The 27,912-nt window shown below is 42.0% G+C and overlaps 1 pseudogene; it reads left to right on the top strand.

Annotated features, from left to right (window-relative positions):
* The first annotated feature begins 284 nt into the window (after positions 1 to 284).
* LOC115116233 (PMS1 protein homolog 1-like) lies at positions 285 to 27,684 on the top strand (annotated as a pseudogene).
* The last annotated feature ends 228 nt before the right edge of the window (positions 27,685 to 27,912 follow it).

The following is a 27,912-nucleotide window of genomic DNA, read 5'->3' as shown; positions in this document are numbered from 1 at the left end:
TAATTCCACTCAATTTTATGGGTGAAAATGCAAGCTTGTGTAAGGTAGCATCACAAACTGTCCACATTAGGTAAATTAGCACAATGTACTTTATTTTAATATGGCAAAAATAATGAAACATGCCCATTTAAGATGATAGTATATGTTGCCCACTCACAAACTATTGCAACAATGACATCTATTTCTCACTCATTGAACAATTTTAGAGAGTTTAAAAATGCCCTCAACCACAATTTAACGGGACACTCCAGACTAGAACCTCCAGTTGTGAATGACAGCTCATTGCACAACAATGTCACATCAACGTTTTCTTTCTCCATATTGCAGGTGTCCATAAACAGTAGCTAATCATGAAACCGCTGCCTGCAGAAACTGCGCATTCTGTCCAACTGTGAGGTCATCACCTCTTTGGTAAACGTGGTGAAGGAACTCCTGGTGCTGGTGCCTTGAGAATTTACATTAAACTGGTAAAAAAAAAAAATGTGTGTTCACTCTTTAGTGTGGCCAGTGAAGCACATGCAAATCACTCATGGCATGTTGAAATTGTCACATTGTAAAGCACATAGCTATTGTACTTGTTTTCCCTGGTTGGAATTAGGCCTACTTAAAGGTATCCTGTTAAACATGTCCTGATAAAATGTATGTAACTATACACACACCCTCTCCAACTCCCAATGCTGTCAGAAATGGTTATAGTGTACTCATATGGTCATGTCATCTGAATTCCTCAGATATTTTCCCATTTAGAGTGGGCTCGGCTCACCTGCTCTCTCTGTGAATTTGTTTTTCTTGGCATGGGGGAATACTTGAGTTCTCTCTCATGAGTGCACTCTTTGCCCACTTCAGAGCCATTTCTTAATGAGCTGTCAGCGGTAATCCTTTCGGGCAGCACAGCCAGCCTCTGAGGACATAGTGAAGCCTTTTGATTGGACTAATATTTCCAACACTTCTCCTATATTGCCAAGAGGAAAGCAAATCCACTTATCAAGAGGAAAACATTTTCCCGGAACTGAACACCACATGATCAATATCAAACGACCTACAAGTATCTCTAACACATAAACCTGCCTGTATGGAAGGAAGCAAATGTTTTTTATTTTGTATTTATTTAACCTTCATTTAACTAGGCAATGACGGCCTACCCCTCCACTAACCCGCACAATTCTGGGCCAATGGTGCGCCACCCTATGGGACTCCCGATCACGGCTGGTTGTGATACAGCCTGGGATCAAACCACGGTCTGTAGTGATGCCTCTAGCACTGAGATGCAGTGCCTTAGACCGCTGTGCCACTGGGGAGCCCAATTTATTTGAAGCACAATTTATAATTTCTTGTACTTACACCTCATTGAATTGGAAACGGAGCTGGAGTGGACACTAACATACACTGAGTATACCAAACATTAGGAACACCTTCCTAATAGGAACACCCCCCACATACTCAACCCATGCATCAATTGTCTCAAGGCTTAAAAATTCTTCTTTAACCTATCTCCTCCCCTTCATCTACACTGAAGTGGATTTAACAAGTGACATCAATAAGGGATTATAGCATCACCTGGTCAGTCTTTCATGGAAAGAGCAGGTGTTCTTAATGTTTTGTACACTCAATGTATATAATAATCAGATCAATCCACAAAAGAGGCTTTAAGAACTTAGAACACATAGCTGTTAATATGACAACAACAACAAAATCTAATCTGCTTTCAAGGCTCTTTGAAGGGACAATACTGAACATTCTCTATTTTATGTATTTCATGTGTCTTAGGAGAATTATGGTCTGGATCGAATAGAAATCATAGACAATGGCTCAGGCATAAAAGCTGCTGATACTGCTGTGATGGCTGTGAAATACTACCCCTCTAAAATCTGCAGCCACGATGGCCTGGAGCGCCTGGAGACATATGGCTTCAGAGGAAAGGCCCAGGGCTCCCTATGCGCTGTGGCAGAGGTCAGAAGCAGCTCTCTTTTACACTAAATTCTGCTTGAAAAAGTCCAAAGTGGTAATAAGCAGCTGTGATAGATTTGCCCCGTGGTCTCCCACCAGGTAGCTGTCACGACAAAGACTGCCGAGGACGACGTCGGCACCCAGTACACGCTTGACCTCACGGGCAGGGTCGTTTCCCAGAAGCCCTCACCCAGGGCAAGGTTTGGCATTTCCCTTTTTACTGAAATTGGAGTCCGTTTCTGATGGTATTTATTATGTATACGTCACAGAGAAACATTTTATAGGTAGACATGGGCTTTGATGTCTTTTCAGGTACCACAGTCTGTGCACTGAAGCATTTTTTAAGAATCTCCCACTGAGGAGGCAGTATTGCGCCAACATGAAAAAGTGCAAGGAGGAGCAGAAGAAGGTGCAGGACCTTCTCATGGCGTATGCCACTGTAAAACCAGATCCGAGACTCACCCTCACTCACAGTAAGGTACAACTTCGTTCTCACTGTTTATTAATCTTTTTGCACACAATAACACTTCTTACCACAAGGTGTCCTCATCTGTCTGCATTTCCATGGGTGAAACCCAATCCCCGCATTCCAACTCCATTAATCACTGCTTAAGCTCATTAATGCCATCAATGATTTGATACTTTAGTGTTGTCGTTGATAGGGCTTAAACGTGAAGCAAACATTTTTCTTTAGTCATACGCCTCTTTCATTCTCTCGAACACTGTCACTGCTCTCAGCTATTAGTTAGAGCTTCATCAATGGGCCATGTCTTTCAAAAGTTACTGGCATTGGAGTAGTTCCAGTGTATTTAACACGCCACACAACTCATATCTATGTCAAAAAGCCTTCCTCCAACATTTCTTGGGCGTTTACCTTCTTTTCACCCAAAAAATGTCCATATATTGAGCACAGGTGGGTTTATTTTGTGAATGAGATTGATTTTGTGGAAAATGCGTGATTTAGCCTAGGTTTCTGCTTGTCAAAGTAAAGTCTCATTAGATATGGCATCGATGTAAAGATGTAGTTTTTCCATCATTTATCACAACTTCCCAGGAGATAAAATGGGAGACAAAGTATTGCGGAGAAATAAGGAATTATCGTAAAAAAAAAAACTAGTAACACATTGCTTATGCTGTCACTGCAGTATCTTGAGAATTCAAGATCTTTTTACACAGGTTCTCACTTAATAGCACACCAATTAGTATACCACATTTGTGTGGGAATTTGACATGTTTATGCTGTGCAGGAATCCATTTAGTTCTTGCCGGGCACGCTGTCCAGACGACAGAGATTATTTTGTGGTGCCAGTGAAAAGATGCGCAATTTCCCATGACCTGAACCCACTCCCTCCCGTAGTCATATTTAGTGAACTGTGGATGCCTTTGGAGCTGAGTTATGGAAGAAAGGAAGACCGTCAGAGAAAGCTGTAGAACACTGGGCTGCAGACTTAACCCCAGATTCAGTTTCAGTCAGTGGCCACTTGGAGTGAAACATTAAGGGAAGGGGTCAGAGGTATAACACCACTGTATACTTTTCACTGAAATCACTCTGACATCATCAAGGGAGGAGCGTGCCCCCATTTCATGGCATCAGCACATGGGAGGCATATCTGTATCCCGAACTTTGCACTTCGGCCTGTGTTGGGTTTCATGGCTTCTCCAAGTGCTGTGTGTGATCCGTTTACAGTCACCAAATTGCATATTTCATAGCGGAGACGTGTGCTGCTGCGGACAGCATACTTTCAGAAATCAACACCCAGGAGATATACTCGCTGGTGGACACGTCAACGACAAGCCCACCCGTGGGTGTGAAAATATGTGTTCTTCTCATTTAGTGTTGGACTAATTTTCTCTCACATATATCGGACATGAAGGAAAAGTAGAGGATTCCAAGCCTCGGTGGAGGTTGCACAGAGATGAGGAAGATTGTGTAACCTTGTGGTCACTGTGTATCTGCTTTCATTATGTAGTGTACATTGATCCAGTGGGTTGAAATAATATGTTCAGACAACATGCTGATTTGGGAATGGTGTGAAGTACGGTCCGTTTATTCAGTCGAACTGCTCTCACAGTTTGTGACCTGACATAGGCATCAGCGCACAGTAGCTTGTTCTCTACTCATCCCCAAACCCCTCTGGTCTGGTTTAGGCCTTTTTAGAACAGATGACACATAAGCCCTATTCGGACGGGATTAGTTTTACTGGGGGAGGTCGGGTAATGTAATTATGTGCACAGCACAAAACACCACACCCGTGCGAATATGCCATGTCAATCATTTTCACGGGACAGGAGAGTGATAATTCCAGCCAGAATAACCTACTGTTTTTTTTGGCATGCAGACTCCAAGGTCCTCTGATAATACTTAGGGGTATTACTGTGTTTAGCAGGTGCTGCTTGCAGTTTGGGTTAGAACATGGGAACAAATGGATGCTTAAAATGTAATGCTATGCACATACCCTACAGATGAATGATCTGTTTTGTCTCATCAGCTTTTTACTCTTTTTAAAGATGAAGCGGATGATATTGTGCCAATGAATTGATAAATTGCCAAAAACGTCAGTTAATTAAATGTCTGCACGCAGTTAGTTCACGGTTCTTATTGATGTTATTTTGACATTCTCCCAACTGAAAGCCATTATTAGGCTATCTTTAGACAAGTTGAAATATCCTCATGCCTAGAACAGCCTCCAGGCTTCCGTCATAATGGGGGAAAAAATAATTACAGGGGGCAGTTTGGTGAAAACGAATCCCGTCCGAATCATCCTCTGTGAAAAAACAGACATACTGGGGGTTAATAATGACATAACCTACGTTCTATAGTAATGCAAGTCCCGTGCGAGTAGGACTATTGTTGAACCTCTCTCCGAGCGATCCACACAGGTACGGGAAGTGCTAGAGAAGAGGCTTTGATTGGTCATCAGGGTCTGCTGGTTTGAATGCGAGATCCGGGCAGGTGGTCTTTTTTTAGGCGGACTGAAAATAAGCTGCTGCGTGTTGTTGCAGGTGGTGGTGTGGCAGAAGGCCAAGGTGTCCGATCACAGGATTGCTCTCATGGCTACGCTGGGGCCCAACGCTGTGGCCCACCTGCTTTTCAGTCCACCATCAACAAGAACAACCAGAGGTCAGTCAAACACCAGCATCACTCAGCCATGGCCCTGGTCCATCCAAACCAGTCATCAGAGATAAAAACAACACTCTTATACCGCAGGAATGTCACGTAACAATGCTAAATAAGTGAAGCACAAAGATTTGTATTTTATTGCAGGTTTTGCCTGCGAAGAGACAAACGTTAGACCATTTGTTTTGATACTGTCCACATGTAGCTTGTCTTTGGTCGCAGGTTCAGGAATGGCTGAAGAATTGCAACACTTATCTGGAGCTAACTCTGCAAATAGCACTGCTGGGTGATTTGAAATCAACTTTGAGAATAGAAAGGTTCAGAACTTTTGCGAAACAGCACAGTTGAAAAACATATGTCAAATAGAAATCGAAACTGGATGGTGTTCAGAGATAGATGGGAGTGGTTGAGTGGAGCTGAAGGGTGGAACTAGAAAGAACATAAATCATTTAAAATATACTGTGTCTGTAAAATGCATGGAGGTCCAGAACTTTTGTGAAACAGTACAGTTTAAATATATATGGCAAGTAGAAATCAAAACTGGATGGTGTTCAGAGATAGATGGGAGAGGTTGAGGGAAGCTGAAGGATGAGACTAAATACAAAACAAAAGATAACTATTGTAAACTATACCGTGTCTATAAAGTGTATATAGTATGTATAAGCTGCAAGTAGAAGCCTAGGTGCAGATGTCCATTAGTTTACTCCAGTTAGGGGAGGGGTAGTAGGGTTAAGGTAAAATAATAAAGGAAAATATATAAAAAATATATATGTTGACATAATCTTTTTTTAATGGCGATTGGAAATTATGCAGATGCAGACAATTACATTGATGGCAAGCTGTTCTTGGAGGTGTCCACACGAAGCTTGACTTAAATATTGCTGCTCTTGCAGTTCTGTCCTTTCCTGCAGTGCTCAATGACACCAATTTCTGTTTTACTGATTCAATTCAGACTTCCATATCTCCCAAAAGTACATGTCACACTGTTTCGCTCTACAATAAGTGCCCTGAGATTGGCATTTTCTCCTAACCAGGAGTACAATGAGTGATGCAAAACTGGGCACCATTAAAGATACGGTGTGTCTAATTTGTGGCCCGTGGTGCATGTGGATGGCCTAGCGTCATAGAGAGACATAGCACGGCTGCACTGGCACCCAGCCACTCGTCCTCCCTCTGCCCTCCAGTCCTGGCCAACACCAGGGGTCCCAGAGACCCTCTCCCCATACCCTGGGTGTGTTCCACAGTCTGCATGAACCTTTCTCTGGAAGGTGGTGGTTGAGCTGCAAAACAAACAGGTCCACCACAGTCTGTGTGACTGACTGCAAAGTGAAAAACCCAAGAGAAATACTAGACAGCAAGCTTGTAAAATGGCTGCATCAAGAACTCTTGATTTCAAGCCAGTATGTGATGTTGGCTGGCTGTTGGGCAGCTATGTCCATGCCCTTTTCTCCTTCTGTGTGAGAGAGATTTGCTTTGCTGCTGGTAATTGAGTTGGCTGTGGAGCGTTAAGTTTCTGCTTGGTCACGGTAGGCGTTGTGTGGCTGCTACCTGCCGTGCATCTCCCGGCTAATGTGGCCTGACAGATATGGAGCGCAAGTCCCTTTTCCCCCATTTCCTTTGTTGTTATTTTGCAGCAGGACTCTGGAGCCCAGTTATGACAAGGACCTTTGGCCTTTGTCCTCTACTCCCTGTAGCAATGAAAGAACACTTATTGCCTCCCCCTTCTCTGGCCGAAGCTTAGCGATCACGGAATCCAGTTCAAAGATTCCACACACAACTCTGGCAAGTTGATGGAGGAGCCATGCCCCTTGTGGAACAAAATGTTACACTTATTTTGGCAACGTGTCAACCCACAACCATGCCCTTTTGAGCAAAGGTGCCATTGGTTCTCTCATAACCTGACCTAATGAGTAGATAATGAGCTGAACGAGAGGAAACCACATGTACCCGCAAAACCTCAAACAGTGTTGCATCAATGAACTGGCTTTCCATTTACTATGTGTTTTAAAAGTTATGAGAAGTTTTGTATTGCTCATTAAAATGATCAGTGTGCCAATCCTAAAACAAAGCTATGTGTCCCTGGAACTACTTCTTCCATGTGTGAGGATAGTGCTTGGTTTTGTGGTACAGCACTATATATAGCCCAGCCACAGTGATTGCTTTGCAATTTGTTCCTCTCTTGCCTGTTATATAATATTAGCCATAGGTCTGGCTCATGAACATCATGTGCCAGATAAGGAAATGTTTTTGTGTACCAATTTATTGTACTTTTCTCTCAACAATTCTTAGAATGTCCCACCCTCTTAATTTATGCGGTGAGAGATCTACTTGAATAATCAGTCATTAGCCAGGAAAAGATGATCAGTCATCAGGTAGGACGCCAAGCCGAGATGTGTTCCAGTTCCGGGCTCATGGGTGTGACACGTGAAGACGTGTGCAGACAGACTGGGGAACACAGCCCCGGCCTATTGCTCATGTCACCTGAGAAACGTTTGCATCAATCTTAGGACTTTGTGTCAAACCTAGGACCTCTGTTTTGCAGATTTAGGTAGATCTTCTTTCAGATTTCACAAGCCTCAGAGTTCTGACTTGGTTTGTTTTATTATTTTCCTTTTCTTCTCGTGCCTATTATCTTTCTGAAGTATTTTATCACTTTAGGCAAGATAGAATTGTTTAACAAATTTTGTATAAAAAATATTATTGGGGGGAAAAAGTCCATACTCGTAATCACTCCTTGATTGAGTGGACAAATCGAGAGTTTAAGAGACTTAGCTTTAAATTTATTGACAGTGAACCTTGGTCAGTTTTTCTGTGCTGCTTTTCTAATTACCAGAGCAGGGTCCTGTGGCAGTGAACACTGCTGCCAATGAGGCCCAGATGCCTCTACACAACTCAGAATGGGAATAAAAGGGCTAATTCATGGCCAGGCAGTCAGCAGGCAGGATCAACTGTATCACAGTAATTGACAAATGTTGTAATGGCAAAGTATATGTAATGTACACAGCTATTATCAAGGTCTCAATGGCAGTAATTAGAGAGTTTTAAAAAACTCCAGTTGTATGACCCTGATGCTCGTCAACTGCGAAGCTTGTTTATTTTAGAATTGTTTGCCCGAGTCATGCAGTGAGAGATTTGCTAATTAAGTAATTTGGATCAGTTTCTCTTTTCACCAACACTTGTCAACGTAAACTGTTTTCTTCGAGTTTAGAAGGCAACAGCATTTAGATGTCATTGGTTGTTCAAACTTTTTCAAAGTGTCTACAGCGTGTGATGTGTTTGTGTTGGGGAGAAAAAAAAACGTGAATCCTTTTAAGATTTAAAACCCTTGAGGATCCGACATGAATCTATTTGATAGTGTACTTTTTAAAATCTCAAAGTCCATGAGTTTGTATTTTTCAATAACTTGGTTTGAAGTGAACATGGTTTGGCTGTGAAATTTTAAACATGTTAATATTGGGTCTCTGGTTTTTGGTAAGAAAACATTATTGTAAGCGGTTGGTGACAGTGCAGTGCCTAGGTAAACAATGAAAGCATAGAGAATTGTCTCTCCTTGTCCATAGAAGGAAACAAATAAGTAATTTTGAAATTTGGGTGAACTATCCCTTTAGCATTCTGTATTTTTACATGGTGTTTAAAAATGACAGATGACAGATGCCGTGTGGATAGCTACATATTGTTACAAATTATGCAAAAAGCATGTTTGTAACTACAGTAGCTATGTAAAAATGTCTACATCACATTCTACCTTCCTGTGTACTATGCATGTTAATAGGCAGAGCCACTTGGAATGAAGTGGGGACCGAAATACAAATATAGAAAATATAAATTAGGTTTTCACTGAAATGGTTCCCCAGTTATTATGTTGATTTGATTTCTTTTAACAGATTGTGATAGATGGATTCTTTCCCAAACCTGGTATGGATGGCTCTTCATCAAGCTCCAGTAACCCCAGCAAAACATCTATCTTTGAATGATCGACCTGTCCACCAGAAAAACATCACGAAGTTAAAAACATGCTTTTTGTGTTCATGAAATGTACATGCGTCTCAGATGTTTGTTGTGGTTTGGGCGAAGGAAATATGCTGCCAAATATGATAGAGGTGTTCAACAGACAATAGCTTCTCAAATTGCTTGGACAAAGTATTTTAGATGTGGATATTTGTTCTCTTAGTTGTACAGGGAGTTTTCACGTGTTACATTCACTCTTCGTTTACCCTACGTTCACACAAGTCGTCCAAGGAAGACATTTATAATTATACATCAAAATAAAAATAAACAGTGTTTTATTTACCTGAAGATTAAAAATACATATGTGATGCCGCTCCAGCTGAAGACAGCAGCGCAGGCTTATTTCCATTGTGGTCCTCTCAAGTATCACTTTGTCCTCACATAGGCCTGTCTGTTATCCCAAATGTAGCTCTCTCTGTCATTGATGAAGTCACTTTGTTATGTAAATGCTACAACACTGTCACTGTGAAGCATTGCCCATAGGATCACCGCTGCAGTTCTGATACGTTCTCTCTGCTTGACCATCAGGTGGTCCGGCAGCACTACCTGGCTCAAGTACCCGGCAGACTCTGCCTGCAGCCGTTATCCCACTATGATGCTCAACATCGCTGTTCCCGCATCCACTGTAGGCGTCAACCTGACCCCCCCCCCCAAGAAGACCCAGATTCTGCACCAGAACAGGGTTTCCGTTTTCTCTTTTTTTCTCTCTCAATTTCCTTGCGGACAGATTCATGTTCCACACTACCGCTCTCTTTCTATGATCTTTGGTTGAAAGAATACAAAACTCAGGGGAAACTAAATATGATTGAGGATGTTCAAAAGATGTTATAAAAACGGACAGTAGCTGCAGAACCAGATACCAGTCAATTTATCCTTCTCAGCTTTCTGACCGATTCAGCTGCAAATATGCGATGCAAGATCCAGTTAGCAAATGTATGATTTCCCTACATGTAGCTTCTACGGTACAGCAAGGAATCCATTCACTTGCTTTGGCTAGCTAACGTTACTGTCCCTTTACCCTTTGTCCAACTATCTCGTTTCTCTCCTCAAAAGAACTTGATTGATTTTCTGTGATAAAAAATAGAAAGCGCTGACAGTAAACAATAAGTTGCCAATCAGTTCCTTAGCCACCACCATTTGAAATAGGAGGAGCTGACCAGTGCTGTAATTAACCACATTAACTAAATGTGCAGTTACCTGGGTGCACAGCCACTGCCCGTAAAGAAGGGAAAGTGAACAGCATGGGCATTAGTGTGTTATGTTATTTCTCACAGAGACTGTGACTGTCAGGAGGCTGTGCTGGCAGCATTGGAGACGCTGTTGGTTTCCTTGTATGGCCCTGGTTCGGGGTCTCCTAGTGAGGCTCCACCAGTCACTGGAGAAGATGCCTACAGTTGCCCATTATCACTGGGCAACTGTAGGGGAAACGCTGACGTAGAGGACAGTCTTATGGAGCACAGTGTCACGGTGGACAAAGCTCCATTTGGCTGCAGTGATGGTTCTCCATCAAGGGTAGTGGCTGGTGACCAGACAGTAAACACTAGCTCCTCCTCTTCCTCTGAAGACTGGATAGTCAACCAAATCCCAGGGGACTTTGACTTTTCCACTATTGGAAGATGAAATTGCTTTGACCTGCAGCGAGATAACAAATCCAGGCCCAGCCAAAGGCCTGGAGAGGCTCAACCGCCATGACCAAGGTCCTGACCAAAACGTTGAGCAGTTATCAGCAGTGAGTTGGAGCCGAGGCACGGCTCTGACAGACCCCTCCACAGGAGAGCCACTGCAGTCCGTCAAGGTCCACCTGCCCACCGGATGCAGCAATGACCTGGGCCTGGTCCAGGCCAAGGATCAGAGCAGCCCTGGCAAAAAGGTGTCCAACGCTATAACGGAGAAACGTGTGTCACTGAAGGCCTACAACCTGATCAGTAGCCGTACCATGAGGACCCCCCTCCCCCTGTCCCCCGCTGCCTGTTTGAGAGGGAGACCCGGGCAGAGGTTCTCCAGGAGAAGCCCGCAGCAAGCCTCCAGGACATCACCTCTGCCGTGCAGGAGAGATGGAAAAACCTGGGGGAGGAGGACCGAAAGAAGTGAGTTTCCAGACTTCACCTTCGAAGCAGTTTCCATTAGTTATTATTAGCAAGGCAAAAAAAAAGAAAGATTGACCTGTCACTTGCATGTGTAAAATATGGCCCTGGAAATTTTGCTTGGCTTATTCATGTTGCTACCCAGACAGAATTGTTAATATGAGCTATGTTTATATTTTCCAGACTGCATCTGATTACTAGGTTACATGGTCAATATTTTCCACTGTTAAACAGGTATTCTGCATGAAATATCTCCTTTTTCCAAAGTATGCCATGCATCTTGAGCACTCAAAGGTATTTTGCTGGTCAGACGGTTAATAAATTTAATATTCTGTATGTGGACACACACTAACCCTCTCCTTTGTCTTTCCCGTCTGGTGCGGTTTGTTCGTAATCAAGATGTTGTAAGGAAAATCAGCAAGTGCATAAGATGGGCCACATTTCTTGAATTATACTGAACAAATATACAAGCGCAACAATTTCAACGATTTGAAATAAATTCATTAGGCCCTAATCTATGGATCTCACATGATTGGGCAAGGCCCAGCCATAGGCCCACCCACTTGGTTGCCAGGCCCAGCCAATCAGAATGGGTTTTCCCCACAAAAGGGCTTTATTAAAGCAGAAATACTCCTCAGTGTCATCAGCTGTCCGGGTGGCTGGTCTCAGACGATCCCGCAGGTGAAGAATCTGGATGTGGAGGTCCTGGACTGGTGTGGTTACACATCGTCTGTGTTTGTGATGTTAAACGTACTGACAAATTCTTTAAAACTATGTTGGAGGTGGCTTATGGTAGAGAAATGAACATTCAATTCTCTGGTAACAGCTCGTGGACATTCCTGTATTTAGCTTGCCAATTGCACCTTCTGTGGCATTGGATTGTGTGACAAAACTGCACATTTTAGAGTCTCCTTTTATTGCCCCTAGTACAAGGTACACCTGTTTAATGATCATGCTGTTTAATCAGCTTCTTGATATGCCACACCTGTCAGGTGGATGGATTGGCAAAGGAGAAATGCTCACTAACAGGCATGTAAACAAATTTGTGCACAACATTTGAGAGAAATAAGCCTTTGCTGCGATTGGGATCTTTTATTTCAGCTCATAAAACATGGGACCAACACTTTACATGTTGCATTTATATTTTTGTTCAGTATGTAAATTATGAACAAGTTTGAGTATTTCGCTTAATAAAAATAATATGTAGGAGAACGAAATTGATACGAATAAAATTCAGAAAATGCAATTGAACATTTTATAAAAAAATGTGAAAGTTACATTTTGTGACCCTTAATTGCCTTTCCACAGCTGAGAGGCCATGGTTTTCGGTGGTATCTGTATAGTACAGCACACTGTAATAGGGTCTGCGTGACTCATGATTCAGCACGAGAGAGGTCACTCACCTTTGTGCTTCCCTAATAGTGAAGAATTGTTTTAAATTGGATATTTTTACATTTTTAATTTGACCTTTATTTAACTAGGCAAGTCAGTTAAGAACAAATTCTTATTTTCAATGACGGACTAGGAACAGTGGGTTAACTGCCTTGTTCAGAGGCAGAACGACAGATTTTTACATTGTAAGCTCTGGGATTCAATCTTGCAACCTTTCGGTTACTAGTCCAACGCTCTAACCACTAGGCTACCTGCCGCCCCATATCAAAGATACGCAATGCACGTCGTACTGCCATTAGGGACCTTTGGAAAAAATCAAATCCCAGAGCTGACAAGGTAAAAATCTATTGCTCTGTCCCCGAGCAAGTCAGTTAACCCACTGTTCCCCGGGCGCCGAAGACGTGAATGTCGATTAAGTCAGCCCCCCGCACCTCTCTGATTCAGAGGGGTTGGGTTAAAAGAGGAAGACACATTTCAGTTGAATGCCTTCAGTTGTACAACGGACTGAATAGGTATCCCCCTTTCCTTTTTATTTTCTAACAACATCCAGATGTACATTCACATGCCAGTAAAACAAATCATAAATGGCATTATCTTCTGATCTACATCCACTGAGACTGAACAACTCAACCAGCATCATGGAATAGCATCATTACCCTCTACCGAAAGCACTCCACCCAATTATCGTGGATCACTGCATACCAGTTTAAAGTAATTGAAAGGACGGAAAATGTGTCTCAGCGCTAGCCTACGTGTGGAACTTATGTAAGGTATGGACGAGTGTATGGAAAAAGACATCTGTTTAGAATCCCACCTTGTGTTACCGCTGTCTTAAACGTGAAATAAGACGAGGCAAATATTTGGCTCCTTTTTCGACGCCACAGTTAAGGGGCACGCCACTTCTAGGAATCGTTATCGCTCTCACGTGAACTCTAGTAACACAGGTCAGTTGCATGTGTGGATGCCGTAACATAATACCAAAAATAATCATTTACATTGAAGCGTATGGGAGTGCAAGTTAGCAGATTCAATTGCCTTTACCCCCTTACACTAAAGCAGGCTTTTTATGAGTGTAATTTAGTTGACCTTACCTCTAGGACATAGCAGCAGTGGCACACCTGGGATTTCGTCTCATTGACCTCTGATGAAATGTCCAGAAGCATTAGCAGCAATATTATGTCATTGTAGTATTACAACCTTTTGGGCTTAATTGATTGACAATCTACATTATACTTACTTACTTCTTCTTCCCCTATGGGGACATAAGGCTACAATGAGTTCCTTCAACCACTCTCTGTCCTTGGCCACGTGTTGAGCCTCGCCCCCACGAGAGGTTCATCTTGGCCAGCTCGTCCGTCACAGTTCTGCTCCATGTAGTTTTAGGTCTTCCAGGTTCTCTTTTCCCTGGCGATCCACCATAGGGCAAATTTTGGGATGCTATCCTGCTCCATCCGGAAAACATGGCCAAGCGAACGCATTCTTCTTATCTTGATTTTGGTATGTGATAATCTGGCTTTTGGTCTTCCTGTAGAGTTCGTCTTTGGTGGTTTTTATTTTGCCAGAAAATTCTGCAGATTCTTCTGAGGCATCCATTATGGAATGCCTCAATATTCTAGGTGGTGGGCAGAAAGCCGAAAAACGTGAAGTTGATTGATCTCCTTCGAGGGAGCAGATTTGTTTTGTATATCAGTGAAACATTGTTATAAAGACTATAAAATTTGTTGGCACCTTCAAGTCTTGCACATTTTCATAAAAAGTACATTTCAACACTGTCTGCACAGGCACATTTGCCAAAATTGGAACCAATCAGAACTCCTGTACATACCCCTCGTGATGAAGGCAGCCAATGGCCGGCTTCTATCTAAGATGCAAACGCAGATATACAGTCATTGAAACACAGCCTCGCATGAAAACTCGAGCTGCTGTCTGTGTGTAATGACTGAAATAAGATCCATATCTGTTTGAGTGCACTTGAAAAATACAGCTTGCAATGAACATTGTCTTAATCATATGAAGCACTAACTCCATTGACCACTTGGGCAATTTATTGAGGCTGGCTAATGTTAGTTTGATTAGCCTAGCAAGCTACTGTAAATGTAAAATTGCCTGCTGACAAAGCCAGTGTTTCATTAGTTCCCTCTCTGTTGGTGAATTACATGTTTGAATCATGTGTTGGCATGGTTATATTTATACAATTTTAAGTAACTAGCTTAAAGAAACATTTCAGTTATATAATTAGCATAGAAACCCAAATAAAAGCATGTCGATTGAAAAATGTGTGTGTCATGTATGCTAGAATGGAGGTTTAAAAACGAACATTACAGCTACCTTAGAATTACAATCTTCTCTAAAAACAGCTGGACAAAAAATGTTTACAATGTGGTCTGCAATAACATGACCAGAGTTTGATTTCTAAACTAGATGAGTTCTCAAATGTCAGCAGCTACCCAACACCATGGTGGGCATGTGTAACTTTTTATTTTTTAAATGTTATTTTACCTTTATTTAACTTGGCAAGTCAGTTGAGAACAGATTCTTATTTTCAATGATGGCCTAGGAACAGTGGGTTAAGGGCCTTGTTCAGGGGCAGAACTACAGATCTTTACCTTGTCAGCTCGGGGATTCGATCTTGCAACCTAACCACTAGGCTACCTGCCGCCCCTAATGTTTGATGCATTGGAATATAAGGTATGGATAATGATACAGATTCTGCAGCATTATAGAAGAAGCAGATGGGAATTCATGTTTGAGTTTCAAATACTAAATGTAAAGGAAATATATTTAGGTGGTTTAAATGATTAGGCTAACTTTCCCAACAAGCTCTCACAGTCTCACGACACAATTAGACGTTCATCCATGTTTCTCAAACGTCAAATTGCCAAGTTGTTCCAAACGTCAAATTTCGAAGTGAGTAAGGTGAAATGAATCCCTGTAGCCCCTAGTGTCCGGTTTCCCCGTCATCTCCCGACGTCCTTGGGCATCGAATACTGACTTGTGTCTGGCTGAACTTTCTTAGTAACCTTCTTAAAGTTGACGGTGCCAAATTCTTGCCAATACATTATTCTACTCCTAACTATGACTTATTGTGAGGCATGTTTTCCATAATGTTCGTTTCATGCATGTACAGTCGAACAAAGAACATCACATTTAGTGTTTCACCATTTGAGTATGGAAGGTTTTATTTATTCGTAGGTTTTATTTATTCGCACTAAAGAAAAGTCAAATACAAAACTAACTGATATAACACTGGTAAAAATGGTGTGCAGTTGAGGTTGGAAGTGCAAAAGGGCTTATGAAAACCACACCACAAATATATGTACAAAGAAAAGTTTGTTCAGACAGTTAAACAAAGCACATTCATTATAATTGTACAAAATATACTCAGTATACATAATCAAATTGGGTAGTTTGGTTCATCAGGCTGACCCCCAGTTTAAGCTTGTAGTTATTGAGGGATGACGGTGATTTGACAATGTGAAGATAAGAATTCCAGAGTATGGTACCTCAGTCAATTCTCTATCAGATACAATGTGAGGTGCGGCAGTGGGGAAGGTGAAGGTTATCACAGTGTCTGGTGGTCAATAGATGGATTCAGAATTAACCTGGAATAGTCCATTGAATGGTTTATGTAAACAGTCTGGGAGGAAGGAGTATTTGTAGATGAAAGTACATAATTGTTGTACATTAATGTTGTAAATAGACAAGATATTGAGTTTCATAAACAAAGGTGCAGATGGAGCCAGGTCATTTGTAGATGGAGCCTGTGGTTTCTCAGGTAATATTTTAAGTATCTAAATAATAGTCAAACAATCCGTTTTTTCACCTCGTCAGTCTGATGCTATATGGTTTTCATTGGGGGCTCTTCAAAGGAGGAAGGGGAGTGCCATCCTCAGTGAATTTCATATATATTTTTTAACACATTTAAAATATTATTTTTAGATAAATCTAAATATTCACATGTCCCAAATAATTGATTAAAACACTGTTTTGCAATGAAGGTCTACAGTAGCCTCAACAGCACTCTGTAGAGTAGAACCATTGTGTAGCCGGAGGATAGCTAGCTTCCGTCCTCCTCTGGGTGCATTGACTTCAATACAAAACCTAGGAGGCTCATGGTTCTCACCCCCTTCCATAGACTTAGAAACAACAGGGGTTCAAACTTTAGAACCCAGTTCCTACATTTGAATATAAAAATGGATTTTATAAACAAAACTATGCTACATTTTATCTCTGGGACCCTCAGGATGACAAATCAGTGCAAGATTACTGAATGGAAGTACATTATTTACCTTCGAGGTGAATGTACAGTATCAAACCAGTTGCTGTGATAAAAGTTTTTTTGTGCACTCTCCTCAAACAATAGCATGGTATTTTTTCACTGTAATAGCTACTGTAAATTCAACAGTGCAGTTCGATTAAGTTAACAAGAATTTATGCTTTCTGCCCATATAAGACATTTTCTTGTTAAGAAAATTTTCTTGTTAAGATTTTCTTGTTATAAATAAAAAAAAAAATAAAAAAACATACCTTTTCCCCACATTGTTACATTACAGCATTATTCTACAATGGATTAAATAAAAAGTCCTTAATCTACACACAATACCCCATAAATACAAAGTGAACATTTCTTTTACTAGTAAAATAGTAATACCTTATTTACAAAAGTATTCAGACCCTTTGCTATGAGACTCGAAATTGAGCTCAGGTGCATCCTGTTTCCATTGATCATCCTTGATGTTTCTACAACTTGATTGGTCTCCACCTGTGGTAAATTCAATTGATTGGACTTGATTTGGAAAGGCGCACACCTGTCTATATAAGGTATCACAGTTGATAGTGCATATCAAAGCATAAACCAAGCTATGAGGTTGAAGGAATTGTCTGTATAGCTCAAAGACAGGCTTGTGTTGAGGCACAGATTTCCGGAAGGGTACCAAAATATTTCTGTTGCATTGAAGGTCCCCAAGAACACAGATTCCTCCATCCTTCTTAAATGAAAGAAGTTTGGAACCACCAAGACTCTTCCTAGAGCTTGCCACCCGGCCAAACTCAGCAATCGGGGGAGAAGGCCTTTGGGAGGTGACCAAGAACACGATGCTCACTCTGACAGAGTTCCAGAGTTCCTCTGTGGAGATGGGAGAACCTTCCAGAAGGACAACCATCTCAGCAGCACTCCACCAATCGGGCCTTTATGGTAGTGGCCAGATGGAAGCCACTCCACATTAAAAGGCACATGAAAGCCCGCTTGAAATTTGCCTAAAGGCTCTCAGACCATGAGAAACAACATTTTCTGGTCTGATGAAACCAAGATTGAACTCTTTGCCCTGAATGCCAAGCGTCAATTCTGGAGGAAATCTGGCACCATCCCTATGGTGACGCATGGTGGTGGAGATGTTTTTCAGCAGCAGGGACTGGGAGACTAGTCAGGATCGAGGGAAAGATGAACGGAGCAAAGTATAGAGAGATCCTTGATGAAAACCTGCTCCAGAGCGCTCAGGACCTTCACCTGTGGAGAAGGTTCACTTTCTAACAGAACAACGACCCTAAGCACACAGCAAAGACAACGCAGGAGTGGCTTCGGGACAAGTCTCTGAATGTCCTTGAGTGGCCCAGCCAGAGCCTGGACTTGAACCCGAACAAACATCTCTGGAGAGACAGCTGTGCAGCAACGCTCCCCATCCAACCTGACAGAGCTTGAGAGGATCTGCAGAGAGGAATGGTTGAAGCTCCCCAAATACAGGTGTGCCAGGCTTGTAGCGTCATACCCAAGAAGACTCAAGGCTGTAATCGCTGCCAAAGGTATGAAGTATTGAAAGCCAGCATCCCGGAGTCACCTCTTCACTGTTGACATTGAGACTGGTGTTTTTCCAGTACTATTTAATGAAGCTGCCAGTTCAGGACTTGTGAGGCGTCTGTTTCTCAAACTAGACACTAATGTACTTGTCCTCTTGCTCAGTTGTGCACCGGGGCCTCCAACTCCTATTCTGGTTAGAGCCAGATTGCTCTGTTCTGTGAAAGGAGTAGTACAACCTGTTTTACAAGATCTTCAGTTTCTGGCATGGAATAGCCTTAATTTCTCAGAACAAGAATAGACTGACGAGTATCAGAAGAAAGTTCTTTGTTTCTGGCCATTTTGAGCCTGTAATCGAACCCCCAACTGCTGATGCTCCAGATACTCAAATAGCTTCTTTAAATCAGAACAACAGTTTTCAGCTGTGCTAACATAATTGCAAGGGTTTTCTAATGATCAATTAGCCTTTTAAAATGATAAACCTGGATTAGCTAACACAACGTGCCATTGGAACACAGGAGGGATTGTTGCTGATAATGGGCCTCTGTAAGCCTATGTAGATATCCTATTAAAAATCAGCCGTTTCCAGCTACAATAGTCATTTACAACATTAACAATGTGTACACTGCATTTCTGATCAATTTCATGTTATTTTAATGCACAAATAAATGTGATTTTTCAAAAACAAGTACGTTCCTAAGTGTCCCCAAACTTTTGAATGGTAGTGTATATACTAGGTGGGGTTAGTCACCCAAGTCATAGACTGTTTTCTCTGCTACCGCATGGCAAGCGGTACTGGAGCACCAAGTTTACAGTAGGACCAAAAGGCTCCTTAAGACTGCTGAACAATTAATAAAATGGCCACCGGACTATTTCCATTGAGCCCCCCTCCCCTCCATTTGTTTTATACACTGCTGCTACTCACTATTTTATCTATGCATAGTCACTTTACCCCTACCTACATGTACAAATTACCTCGACAAACCTGTACCCCTCCACATAGACTCGGTACCCGTACCCCCTGTATATAGCCTCGTTATTGTTATTTTGTGTTTTTGTTTTAGTTTATTTGGTAAATATTTTCTTAACTCTTTCTTGAACTGCACTGTTTGTTAAGGACTTGTAAGTAAGCACTTCACGGTAAGGTCTACTGCACTTGTTGTATTCGGCACATGGGACAAATAAAGTTGGATTTGATCTTGAAGACTAAATTCAATCAATGGCAGTCTGTGCCGTTTCAGATGAGGGAGGACAATTGTATTTTTTAATGAGCATGACCTTATTTCTATTACAGCATATTGGATGACTGTCATTCATATTCCCTTCACCCAGTTCAATGTAACATTGATAGGTTTAGGCTACTACATGATACTCTAATTTTCCCTGTACCCATCATGAGGTTGCTACAACCTAGTCTATGAACGAAAGATTACAACGTAGGTGCACAGGTCGAGAGAACATTAAGTGGACAGACAGCGACACATTCAATACCGCCTTGCCTGCATCTACCTGATCTAGGCTATAATAATTTGTCCAACAGTTGCAAACGAGAGTTTCTATTGCTTCCACTTAAATGTTTTTCAACATAATCGGCTAAATGAATACACCCCTGGTCACACGTAAACACAGTTCACATTCATAACAGCCACGTTGTATTCTTTGTCACATCCGCGCTCTCCTCCTCTAATTTTTTCCCTTTGTTTGTGGACTTTAATGCACAACACATCAGCTGTATGTGACCAGGCGACAAAACCTTTCTAAGCCAAACAATAACTGCTACACACAGCCTACATCGTTGTCACCATATTAGCTAAAGTAACGTCATAGTCAAAATAGCTAAGAGATCTAACGCGTTAATAAACCCGCTACAATCATGCAGTAACTTTACAGCGTATTCGGGAAATATTCAGAACTCTAGACTTTTTCCACTTTTTGTTACATTACAGACTTATTATAAAATTGATGAGAAAACAAACAGTTTAATCCATCTACACACAATACCCCATAATGACAAAGTAAAAACTGTTTTTTGAAATGTATTAACAATGTCTACACTGTATTTAATCAATTTGATGTTATTTTAAATGGACAAATAATTATTTTCTTTCAAAAACAAGGACATTTGTAAGTGACCCCAAACTTTTGAACGGTAGTGTAGGTCCTGGATGGCAGGAAGCTTGGCCCTAGTGATGTACTGGGCCATACACACTACCCTCTGTAGCGCCTTACAGTCAGATGCCGAGCAGTTGCCATACCAGGCAGTGATGCAACCGGTCAGGATGCTCTCGATGGTGCATCTCCTGAGGGGGAAAAGGTGTTGTCGTGCCATCTTCGACTGTCTTGGCTTGTTTGGACCATGATGTAGACACCAAGGAATTTGAAACTCTCGACCCGCTCCACAACAGTCCCGTCGCTGTTAATGGGGGCCTGTTCTTGTAGTCCACGATCAGCTCCTTTGTCTTGCTCACATTGAGGGAGAGGTTGTTGTCCTGGCACCACACTGCCAGGTCTCTGACCTCCTTCCTATTGGCAGTCTCATCGTTGTCGGTGATCAGGCCTACAACTTGTGTCGTCGGCAACCTTAATGATGGTGTTGGAGTCGTTTGGCCACACAGTCGTGGGTGTACAGGGAGTACAGGAGGGGGCCCAGTACACAACCCTGAGGGGGCCCAGTGTTGAGGATCAGCATGGCAGATGTGTTGTTGCCTACCCTTAACACCTGGGGGCGGCCCATCAGGATGTCCAGGATCCAGTTGCAGAGGGAGGTGTTGTGTCCCAGGGTCCTTAGTGATGAGCTTCGTGGGCACTATGGTGTTGAACTCTGAGCTGTAGTCAATGAACAGCATTCTCACATAGGTGTTCCTTTTATCCAGATGGAAAAATGGCAGAGTGGAGTGCGATTGAGATTGCGTCATCTGTGGATCTGTTGGAGCAGTATGCGAATTGAAGTGGGTGTAGGGTATCCGGGAGGATGCTGGTTGATGTGAGCCATGACCAGCCTTTCAAATCACTTCATGGGGCGTTAATCATTTAGGCAGGTTACCTTCGCTTCCTTGGGCACAGGGGCTATGGTGGTCTGCTTGAAACATGTAGGTATTACAGACTCAGTCTGGGAGAGGTTGAAAATGTCAGTGAAGACACTTGCCAGTTGGTCTGCGCATGCTTTGAGTACATATCCTTGTAATCTGTCTGGATGACGCTTTGCCTTTTTGTTGGTTCGTCTGAGGGATTTCTTATACGCGCCCAGATTAGTGTCCCACTCCTTGAAAGCAGCCGCTCTAGCCTTTATCTCGATGCGGATGTTTCCTGTAATCCATGGCTTATGGTTGGGATATGTGCGTACGTTCACTGTGGGGAAGATGTCATAAATGCACTTATTGATGAAGCCGATGACTGAGGTGGTATACTCCACAATGCCATTGGATGAATCCCGGAACATATTCCAGTCTGTGCAAGCAAAACAGTTCTGTAGCATCCGCGTCATCTGACCAGTTCTGTATTGAGCGAGTCACTGGTACTTCCTGTTTTAGTTTTTGCTTGTAAGCAGGAACCAGGAGGATATAATTATGGTCAGATTTGCCAAATGGAGGGCGGGGAAGAGCTTTGTATGCATCTGTATGTGGAGTAAAGGTGATCTAGAGTTTTTTTTCCCTCTGGTTGCAGATGCTGGTAGAAATGAGGTAAAACGGATTTCAATTTGCCTGCGTTAAAGTCCCCGGCCACTAGGATCGCCGCTTCTGGATGAGCATTTTCTTGTTTGATTATGGCCTTTATTGTAACGGCTGTATTCCTCGGAGGAGGAGGAGTAGTAAGGATCGGAGGACCAATGCGCAGCGTGGTACGTGTTCATGCTCTTTATTAAAACAAGCGAACAATGAAACAAAACAATAAACGACACGTGAAATAACCAACCGAAACAGTTCCGTGTGGAACACACAGGACACAGAAAATGAACACCCACGAAACACAAGTGGGAAAAGGCTACCTAAGTATGATTCTCAATCAGAGACAACTAACGACACCTGCCTCTGATTGAGAACCATACCAGGCCAAACGCAAAACACAACATAGAAAACGAAAATAGACAAACCCACCCAACTCACGCCCTGACCATACTAAAACAAAGACATAACAAAGGAACTAAGGTCAGAACGTGACATTTTATAGAGTTGGTTGAGTGCGGTCTCAGTGCCAGAATCGGGTTGTGGTGGTAAATATACTGCTATGAATAATATAGATGAGAACTCTCTAGGTTTCTTGTCTGTGTGCTGTTAGTGTTTCTTGCTTTGTATTATGATCTGTTTTTTTTATTAAAACACCCACTCCCTGAACTTGTTTCCCGACTCTCAGCGCACTTGTTACAGTCTGTCCCCAGCTCACTGGCGCAGGAAACTGAGGGCCCAGAATATTTTATAAAATGTTGCAAGGAGCTTCAGGTCAGACCCAAGTTAATAGTTGATACAGTGTTTCAAGTTTGTTGCAGACAGGCCATGCGTAGCCAATGTGATTTATAGGATATTTATTTTTATCAGGATATTTTCTACCTGAAGGCTGCAATGTTTTCATTTGTTGGCTTTATAGGCTATTTTTACATACAGTAGTTGGCAATGGCAATATAAATTACTTTTTAGATTGATAGAATTTTGATTAACCACATGACAATGATTTGGAGATACAAAGACGTTATTAGAAATGAAACGAAACTGTTCCATATGAAAATCATAACTGGCACGCCAGATCGGTAGAAATGGTCAGATAAATTGCCATTCCACCGGCAACTTCAGGAGTATAACGGCAGAATCTGTGAAAGCCAGTAGGAGCGGGAGGAGGATGTTCTGCACAGGTTAAGTTTAATTTGTAATTTTTAATTTGATCTTTATCTATGGCTCCCTCTTGAGTCATTAGTGTCTTATTTCATCGAACAGTGAGCTTAACTTTATTGACTTTATTGTCCCCATGGGGACATTTTGTTGCAGTGTTTAAATACAAAACAAATTGACAATACAGCTTCCACAACAGTTACATACCAATAACAAGAGACTAGCCTGCTGGCCTTACTGGGTCGATAGGAACATTAGCCCAAGCTATTTAGGAGGGATATCACGCCTGGCACAAATTATTGTCTTGTTCTGTTTTTCCTGCTGAGGGGTGCCCTATACCTGCGCTGAGTGGGAAGTAGTTCAGAGTCCGGGTACAGGGGGTGGCTTGGGTCTAAAATGATTTTGTGGTCCTTGCGGAAGGCCCTGACCTTAAAAGATCTCATCCAGGCCTGTCTGTTTGACTCCAAGCACCTTGCTTGCTGTGGTAATAATCCTTCTCAGCATGTTTCTCTGGCTGACATTGGCATTGCCAAACCAACAAACAATACGAAAAGTTAAAATACTCTCAATGAAAGATTTGTAAAAACAGAGTTAGTACAGTCAACATTAAAAGATCCCAGCTTTTTGAGAAAGTACAGTCTCTGTTGACTCTTTGTAGATTTGGTCTGTACATTTACTCCACTGAAGCTTATTGTCCAAGAGAACACCCAGGTATTTGTATTCCTCTACAATCTCTATAGCATCAGACAAGCTCCATGCATATATAGTTGATTATATTAAACATATAGGTTGTGTATTTGGAAAAATGCACGTTTAAATATTTTGACCAAACGATTATTATTATTTTTTAATTTTTTTCACCTTTATTTAACCAAAACACAATAGAAAAATCTATATACAATGTGTGCAAATGGAGTAAGGAGGTAAGGCAAAAATAGGCCATAGTAGCAAACTAATTACAATTTAGCAAATTAACACTGGAGTGATAAATGTGCAGATGATGTGCAAGTAGAAATACTGGTGTGCAAAAAAAGTTAATAAAATCAATATGGGGATGAGGTAGGTAGTTGGATGGGGTATTTACAGATGGGCTGTGTACAGCTGCAGAGATCGGTAAGCTGCTTCGATAGCTGACGCTTAAAGTTAGTGAGGGAGATATAAGTCTCCAACTTCAGCAATTTTTGCAATTCGTTCCAGTCATTGGCAGCAGAGAACTGGAATTTAAGGTGGCCAAAGTAGGTGTTGGCTTTGGGGATGACCAGGGAGATATACCTGCTGGAGCGCGTGCTACGGGTGGGTGTTGTTATGGTGATCTGTGAGCTGAGATAAGGCGGAGCTTTACCTAGCAAACAATTATAGAAGACCTGGAGCCAGTGGGTCTGGCGACAAATATGTAGCGAGGGCCAGACGACGAGAGCATACAGGTCGTAGTGGTGGGTGGTATATGGGGCTTTGTTGACAAAACGGATGGCACTGTGATAGACTACATCCAGTTTGCTGAGTAGAGTGTTAGAGGCTATTTTGTAAGTGACATCACATGAAGTTGAGTATCAGTAGGATGGTCACTTTTACAGGGTATGTTTGGCAGCGTGAGTGAAGAAGGCTTTGTTGCGAAATAGGAAGCCGATTCTAGATTTCATTTTGGTTTGGAGATGCTTATGATTCTGGAAGGAGAGTTTACAGTCTAGCCAGACACCTAGGTATTTGTCGAAAGAACAGACTTTCGGTCGACCAAGATTTTGTTTTTAGTTAGGGACAGCCCTATTACTTATTCCCCTATGTCTCTGGCTATTAAATCTTCCATTAAATAGCATTGGCATGTTCTCTCTACGGACCCCTATGTTGGTCGGGCTTTTCAGACTATCCCTCGATTCGCTTTTAAGCGTGCTAGAAACCTAAGGGACGGCCTGGTAAGAGCAGATTAATATGTACCCCTTCAACATTTTCTGTATACCCTCCCTCCTGGCAATGTTCTGTCATAATTGTGTGAACTGTGATGTCATAATTGTGTGAACTGTGATGTCATAATTGTGTGAACTGTAATGCAATGGCCAATGGTGTTTTCTTTCTTCACCCTCATACGGGAATGAAAACCAAATTTGTGGTCCATTTACTGTCAAGTGCTCATGTGGCTATTATTATGTTGGAAAGTCTAAGAGGGAATTGAACGTTTGTATTACAGAGCACAAGTGCAACATCAGAACTGGTGACGAGAAGCCCCCTGTAGCCAGGCACTTTAATGCGGTCAGACGCGTGCAAACTGACGTTCCAAGTTGTACAGCCACATAAGAGGAGAGGTAAAAGATACAAATGCCTGTTACAGAGAGAGGCATATTATATCCATGTCTTACAAAACAGAGAGCCCTAGAGGCCTTAATGAAGAACTCGTGTTAGGTTGCTTCCCTTGAGAAATGTGCAGTTTTCTTTGTTTCTTTTTATTTTGTGGGAAAACAGTAGAACATGTATATAAATAATGATTCTGAAAAAAGCAGTACTACAATGTGACGTCCGCTATAAATATGGGTGGATGTCTATAGTTCTCCAAACGCTGATGAAGGCTGCCTCAGAAACATTTGTTTTGACCTCTGCTCCTGTAAAAAAAAACAAGACAATATTTCAGCGAGTACTTGTTTTTCCTTTCTTTCAGGAGATGATAATATACCATTTCTTAATTGGCTAAAGGGTTTCTGGTCCTTGCAGGTATGAAGATAAGGCAAAGAAACACCTGGAACGCTATGACCTCCAGACCAAGCTGGCCTCAGGTCGAGGTGTGAGAGAGCCCGAGAGGGGGCTCAGTCTGGGTTCCCCGCTGAGTCGGCCCCAGGGCTAGAAACACAAGGAACTGCCTTCTAACCAGCCGGTCCTGGACCAGCTCTTCTCCTCCCAACTCCAGAAGAAGAGAAGCCCCAGGCCCAAGCCCTCACAACCCCTGCCGTTCAGTGTGGTTGCCCTCAGGCAGCGGCTTAATCGCCTTTCGTCCCAGAGCGTCCAAAGACTTCGGGGCCTCAGGCTTGTAAATGGCTTGGCCTCTCAAAGCGCCTGGGTCGTTTTATTTGGTAGAAAGCTCATGTTGTTAAATCTGCTTCGGGTGGAGGAGGCCTTGCTGTTTAGGAGACTTCTGCAGAATAATATACTTCCCACAGCGATCCTGCAGAACCCTATACAGTTAACAGATGGGTGACATATCACTCCAATTTCTCACCTGACAGAAAAAAGGGGAACATTGACACGATCTTGTTCTCAGCTCATAAGTTCAGAGCGATTTCATGGCGCATTCTATAATCTGGTCATTATGTAGCACCCCTTATGTATCTAGTTACACTTCATTTTACAGTTTGCTATTTACCTGATATACTTATAAATAAAATGTGTACTTTTTCTATAATTACATAATAATTCATTTTTGGATTACTGTGAGATTCATTGAAACAAGTACTACAATGTCCCATTTGGTATCAGGTACAGATTTGGTATCCTTGATTAATATGTTCTTGTGTTTTTCTAGTTTCCAAGTGGGTGTACTCAGGTTCTCTGGAACATGGAGAAGGGAAGTCCTGAGATGAGTGGAGTGGCCTTCTCTGATCCCAGGCTTGTGGCCAACGGGTTTCAAATCCGACTCACTCCAGGTAGGGTAGAATATTAAATTAATAGATCGCTCCATTGTGGTAGGTAAATTGACAAATGTAATCTTGAGTTGAAAAAGACAAATGTAAAACCTTCACACATTAGGGGACCCAGCACTGATCCCTAAGGAACACCTTTTGTTTGGCTGTTTGGAGAGGAGATCGACCCTCTCCATGTTACCTGGCTAAGCGACAGACAAGAGCGGATGCAAATCATTTGTTTGAGCAAAACAAACTGAGTTTGAACCTTTTGAGGGTTTCCAGACAGTAATTAGCTTGAAGAAACATGACTTTACTTTGCACAAGCTGACACTTTTAGCAAATCCCCTTATTAACACGTATGATGATGACGTTGCGAGGATAAATTGCTTTAGAGGAAAAAATGTCAGCATTTCCCTGGTCCTGGTGTTGCAGTTGAACAAGCAGTGAAAGTTCATTGGCTTGTTAAAAAGGATTTAAGCACTAGAATATTTCTCGCTCGTTCTCCTAGTATGGTACTTTCATCCAACTTACCTTCTTTAGCTGGTAAATAAGACGGTACAGTTTACAGCCCACTCGTTCCTTCCGAGAGAAAATAGGCCTTTATTATCGTTTGATTCAAGCTGTTTAAAGGTCTCAAGGATTGTCCAATTCGATTTAACAAAGGTTGGGCCCATTGGATCATTAATGTCATAGTTCACAAATAATTTAGAAATGTCAAACATAAGAGCTGGAGTAACAGGATTATGGTCAATTATTTCTGACAGAGTTGCTATGTCAGTATTGGATTAGCAGTGGGTGAGACAGAAAACATCAAATGTTCCTCCAAAATGCTTCCACCATATGCAACATGTTAGAGTTGATGAAGGGATTTTTGTATTCTTGTCTAGGTGCTGACTTGGGACCAAATTCCCCCTGGTGAAAAGCGCTAAATAGATCCACCCCATTATTATGAGTCGTAGTTGTAATCCCTTGCCATCAATTACGGAAGGGGAAAATTCAAGTTAAGATTCAAAGGCCACAGATTTACCATGTGTTTTAGCTTTTTGATAGCGTTCCAAGGTTTCTCTTTTTGGTCAATATGTGTGTACCGGTATTTTTTTAATCTGGGCTTTATTTGTAAATCGTGAGGTGGCAAAATTGATCGTGA

Source organism: Oncorhynchus nerka, linkage group LG3 (assembly GCF_034236695.1).
Source record: "Oncorhynchus nerka isolate Pitt River linkage group LG3, Oner_Uvic_2.0, whole genome shotgun sequence".
NCBI classification, from domain to species: Eukaryota; Metazoa; Chordata; class Actinopteri; order Salmoniformes; family Salmonidae; genus Oncorhynchus; species Oncorhynchus nerka.
Note: the sequence above shows the minus strand (reverse complement) of the source record. Positions and strands in the feature narration are given on the sequence as shown.